The following is a 6420-nucleotide window of genomic DNA, read 5'->3' as shown; positions in this document are numbered from 1 at the left end:
CACTTTGAATGACTATCAATTAATACAAGAAATTTGTCTGTTCCCTTATCACAGAAGTCAATGTGTACTCTTTGGAAGGGACGGGTAGGCCATTTCCAGGTTTTCAAAGGTGTGCTGGGTGGCATACTCATAACATTCTGACAAACAGAGCACTCACGTACCATCATTTCTATTTCACCATCCAGTTTAGGCCACCACACAAAACTTCTGGCCAGTGCTTTCATAGCACATATACCTGGATGTTCAAAATGCAGTTCATTCAAAATTTGCCCTCTAAAACACTGTGGAATTAACACCCCACAACACACATCCCTGTTCTACTGATAATTGACATCTCCTTAAATGATACGGTTGAAAGTCTAAGGATGGACAAATCTCTGGCCATCCATTTTGTGTATACTCCAGGACTCTTCCTAATACAACATCTTTCCTAGTTTCATGAGCAATCATTCTGGAGGTGACTGGAAAATCTTCTGCTATCATGGTTACAGCATAAACCTTAGGCTCTACTCCATCATTTGATCCACTACATGGCAACCTTGACAAAGCATCTGCATTGGAATGATCATCTGAACGTCTGTACTGTATCTCATAGTCATATGCCGACAATATCAAAGCCCATCTCTGCATTCTTGCTGCAGCAAGTGTAGGAACAGGTGATTTAGGACCCAAAATTGCCAAGAGAGGCTTGTGATCAGTTATTAAAACAAAATTCCTCCCATATAGATAATGGTGAAATTTCTTTACTCCAAATATGATAGACAAAGCCTCTTTCTCTATTTGTGCATAATTTTTCTCGCTTTGGGTAAGAGTTCTCGAGGCATATGCAATGGGTCTTTCTTCACCGTTATCCATTATGTGACTTATGACAGCACCTAATTCATAGCCCGATGCATCACAAGCAAGCTTTAGTGTTCTACTGGTATCATAGTGGACCAAAACATCAGTACTAGACAGAGCAGCTTTACAATCTTCAAATGACTTCTGAGTTGCACTGTTCCATTTCCATGGTATCCCTTTCTTTAATAGTTCATGCAGAGGGGCTAAAACTGATGAAAGTCCACTCAAGAACCTTGAATAATACTGTATCATACCTAGGAAAGCTTTCAATTCACTGACATTTTTTGGAGCAGGTAAATTTACTATGGCTCCTACTTTATCTTCTACAGGTCTCAGCCCTTCTGCATTCACTTTGTAGCCAAGATAAGTTACTTCTTTAGCTAGGAATGAACATTTGCTCTTGTTGAGCTTGACATTGTGTGCCAACAATCTTTCTAATACTGTGGCTAGGGTTTTGTCATGATTTTGGATGTCACTGTCAACAATAAGGACATCATCCTGAAAACATAACACATTGGGAAGACCCACAAGAATTTTGTCCATGATGCACTGAAATAACTTTGGTGCACTTTTAACACCATAAGGCAACCTTTTGAACTTATGCAATCCTTTATGAGTGTTGATGGTAAGGCACTGTTGACTTTCAGCATCAACAGAGACCTGAGCATATGCTTGGGACAAGTCTAACTTAGTGAAAATGGTTCCACCTGTTAGTGCAGCAAACAAATCTTGAGATGTGGGTAAGGGATCTTGCTCATCCTCAACAGCTTGATTAATGGTAACTTTATAATCACCACATAGTCTACCAGATTTATCAGCTTTCGGTACAATTACATGTACAGTACTAATGCTGGTAGCACCATTGATGAATTAAGATTAATATTTGCCGAACATGGAGTACCAGAAGAGGTAGTTTCTGCCAATGGTCCTCCATTCCAATCATCAGAGTTTAAAAACTTCATGAGATTCAACGGTGTAAAGCATGTACTGACCCCACCCTTTCATCCTGCCTCTAATGGTGCAGCTGATTTCTCCATAATGAGTAGAGATATGTTCATGTGGATCACATCATTCAGGCACATGACGAGATGAATGTAGCGCCAGGACATGATGATAAACTTGACACAGTTTCAGATGATCATCATCATTATGATGATGTCAAAGATGATGTTTCCCAGCATCTACTCACTGTGTCAACTGATTGTAGTGATGATATGTCTGTCACTGATAATGCACAGAGTGCAAGTGAAACCCCTGTAAAACTTGACGGAGGGAATAGTCCTAAAAGACCTCTAATTATCTGAATTGTGAACAGGCCTTTCAAAACTGTTTAGTTAGGAAGTTATATTTTTGTCTTCTATTCCCTTCTTCCCTGCCATATGTAATTCTGTAAGTTTTGTTTATTTAGGATTTGTAGCAGCCATGCTCTCTTTTGAAAGGGAGAAATAGTGTTATATATATGTATGTTTATATGCTGCCTTTATTGAATATATATATTATATATTATGTTACTTCTTACCAAAGTCAGAAAGTGTTTAGGCTTGTGTAAACATGAAATGTGTTAGGCACGTAGTAACCAAGAACAGAGAATAAACGCCCAGCCAGATCGACCATGTGCTTGTCATTCTCCCATTAAATAACGCAAGATACTACACATGTGTACGAATGTGGGAGTACAGTATTGTTACTTACCACAGGGCCTTTTTTTTTATTATTAATATTATTTATTTATTTTTGTATTTTTTAAATTATACTACAGTATGTACAAAATATGACTCACTGCCTCAGCCAAGTTATCCTATAGCACAACACCTTCCATGCATTGCTGGCTTAATTGTTTTTATAATTTCTAATGCTTTATTTGTCCCACAATTTTTGGATGTTTTGTTCTAGGTTTTGTTTTAATTTTTTAAACAATATTAATGTACAATACCAATATTTCCAAGGGTAGTTTGAGGTTTAAGATGATGTTAAAGAATAACACTAGCCGAAGCTAATTCTTGGTTCACTTGTTGAAACAGAGACCATATACCTGTACGAGTATTGCGGCCTAGGGGTCATCTCATACAGCAGGTATAAAATGTCAGCCTCTAAGTACGGCTCTGCCGCTAGCATTAGATTTTCACTTTACCGTACCGGTAGGGCACAGTTACTCAGTACAGTACTGCGTTGCAACTTAATTTCGAGCACTAACAAACAAGTTTTATCTAACTAGTATTTTCCAGAAGGGTAACTGTTACTGAACTCAGCCTATGGTAAGTGTTTACACTATTCATATTATGGGAGCCCCTACACATACCAACACCTTTCAAAACTTAAAATAATTGACTTTATGGGACCTCGTTCATATCGGCGGGTGTTCGTAAGTCGGACGTTCGTAACTCATGGACCCCCTGTACTGTCAATTTAATGTACAATATGCCTTGCTTATCGTGTGCCATAATTATTAAGTTTAAAAACTTTTTTACTAGTAAATTGCCATTACTCACCTAGTGTACAGTGTATCTTAAATATTTTTGCACCTGTAGGAACTGTATTGTTGTGAATGAAATGAGGCCTACTCGCCTCAGTTAGACATTTGCTCCGATGTGGCTGATCTGTTTACACCACATTTGCGTGTCCTAGTAACATTTGTTTGTAAGAAAACCGTAGTTAACACTGAAAGATATTTTAATGTTTTGAAAATGCTAGTTAGGTAAAACTGGTACGTGAGTGCTGGAAATTAAATTGCATCCCAGTACAGTACTGAGTGACTGAGGCCTACCGGTGAAAACACCAACGTTCGGCTAAGCTCAATAATAGTTGCCTTCTTGAAAAAATAAGACATGGGAGAATTGTTTAAAATTAAGTGTTGGCAAGTTTAGTTATCACTGAGGACGTAGCTTTCAAATCTCAGTTTAGGGGTCCACTTACCTGCCAGGTATGGGCTTAGATCAACAATTTCAATTGAAATAATGGAGGTCGTCTTATAAGCCGCAATATACAGTAGTTCAAAATTTTTAGTTCATTATTTCTATTTATTTCATTGCTATCACTACAGTATAGTCTGTTCACTCAAACCTTGTAACTAAGGCCTAAAGTCAGTTTGTAGCAAAGTAGATGATTGGCTGATGGATGGACATGGGAAAGGTTAATACATTTCTTTAGTATTTAATCTATCTTTTTATATTCTGATATTTTATGGAATATTCACAGATGATCTGGAAGAGGCTCACGCCTGTGACTTCAGCTAAATAGCCTCGTCTCTACTCAGACGGTGGCTGCGTGTGGCGGATATTTGTGCCCTATAATTATATACTTGTTCTTGATTTTTCCAGTATTTATCTAATTTTGCTTCAAACTTTTCCACCGTCTCCACATTCACTACACACTCAGGTAATCCATTCCAGTTGTTGACAACCCTACTCGGGAACAAATGTCTTCTGAGATTTAGCCTCGCTCTTGTTTTGTAGATCTTCTTTGTGTTCCCCTGGGTAGTGTCATCCTCCCTCATCTGGAACAAACCTGCTGTACATGCCTGGTCATATATGCCACACGCTATCTTGTATGTTTTCACTTGGTCCCCCACGAGATCTTCTGTACGCCAGTGTCGGTAACTGTAATTTCCTTAGTCTTTCCTCATAAGATAAATCCTTGATTTGTGGTACTAATTTGGTAGCCCCCCTCTGTACATTCTCTACTACTTCTTTATCCTTAATGAGATATGGGCACCAAATTTGATTAGCATACTCAAGGTGTGGCCTAACCAGAGCAGTGTACAGAGCCTTGAATATAGGTGCATCCAGATGAACAAAAGTTCTTCTAATAATGCCCACTATTTTATTAGCCTTGTTGATTTTCTCAGCTAGGTGGTCAGAGAACGTCAGCTTATCATCGATGACTACCCCTATATCCTTCTCTGCAGTGGTCTTCTTTATCGTGGTGTACATATGATATCCCTGGTCAGCAACTTTTGTTCTTCCTATCCTCATGTATTTACTTTTTTCTGGGTGAAAGTTCAGCATCCACTTCCCAGTCCAACCCCTGATCCCATCCAGGTCCTCCTGCAGTGTGTCACAATCCTCATCTCGTTCTATTTTTCGAAAAATCTTTGTGCCATCTGCATATAGATATACCTCACTGTCGTGTTTAATTGCCTCAGGCAGGTCATTGATAAAAAGGACAAACAGCAGGGGGCTGAGGACAGAACCCTGAGGGACCCCACTAGTGACCACTCTCCAGTCAGATACTTCTCCATTTACCACAAACCTCTGTTTTCTTTTAGTTAAAAAATTCCTTACCCAATCAAGATATTTTCCATCAATGTGATAACTAGATACTTTTTCTAATACTGTAGTCTTTTGTGGGGTACTCTATCAAAAGCCTTCATGAAGTCACAGTACACTATGTCCACAGCCTGATTGTCATCGATAATTTCCGTCCACCTGTCTAGTACCCTAATTAACTGTAGGACTGTTGACCTGCCGGAAATGAAGCCAAACTGTTAATTACTAAACAATCAATATTTTTTCATATGGGTAACAATCTCTTCCCGTAATATTGACTCCATTAATTTGCAGATTACTTTAGTTAGACTGACTGGCCTGTGGTTTCCTGGTTCACTTTTACTTCCCTTCTTATAGATAGCTGTGATATATGCAATATGCCAGTCCTCAGGTATATTTCCTTCTTGAAAAGAGCTTTCGAACAAGATCCTCAGAGGCTGAAGTAGTTCCTCCATCATCTCCTTGATGACTCTTCGATGTAACCCATCTAGACTGGGAGACTTTTGTCTTTTCAATTTTTTAATCACCTTTTTTATTTTGCCCTCAGTTATCTCCAGGTGTTGAAGAGCTGGCACGTCTTTCTTGTTGGCTGTTGGTATCCCTCCATCTAGTTCCTTGATAAAAATTCTTGAGAATTGCTCTGAGACTACATCTGCCTTTTCTTGATCATTCACATTCTTCTGTACTGTTTCCTCATCCTTGTAAGGATCTGCAATTCTAGCTTTTGTTCTTGTTTTTGTCTACATACTTCCAGAACACTTTTGGATTCGCCTTAACATTTTTCGCAATCTCTTGTTCTTTGCATTTCAGGATGTTTCTAGTTTCCCATCTGACCTGGTTATTTAGTCTCCTGTATTCCTTTTCAGTTTCCAGATACATCTCCCTTGTGCATGCTCTTTCATTGAACTTTGTTTTCATTATTTTCAGTCTCTCCCAGTCTCTATTTTTCTTCACTTTAGCCCAGAGCTTCCTGTTCATAGGTAATTTTTCATTTGTTCTTTTTCTGCTAACCCTCAGTCCTCTGATTATCTTCTTAGGGACACACTCGTCAATGACTGCCTGGAATTTTCTTTTGAACTTATTCCACTTACTTTCAGTATCTGATTCCAATGATAAGTATTGGATCCAGTCCATCATAAGCCTTTGCTTCATCAGTAGGTAATCTGCTTTTTCATACATGTACAGTATTACCCCGCTTTACACGGTTTCACTTTCCGCATTTTCTCATTTACGCGGTACCTTGCCAGAACCAGACTTTCACTTTCTGCGGTGCATCTACTCATATACGCGGTGAAGTACAATTTTTTTTTTTTTT

This window comes from Homarus americanus, unplaced genomic scaffold, assembly GCF_018991925.1.
Source record: "Homarus americanus isolate GMGI-L3 unplaced genomic scaffold, GMGI_Hamer_2.0 scaffold33468, whole genome shotgun sequence".
Lineage (NCBI taxonomy): Eukaryota > Metazoa > Arthropoda > Malacostraca > Decapoda > Nephropidae > Homarus > Homarus americanus.
The sequence above is the reverse complement of the archived record's forward strand: the minus strand, read 5'-3'. Positions refer to the sequence as shown.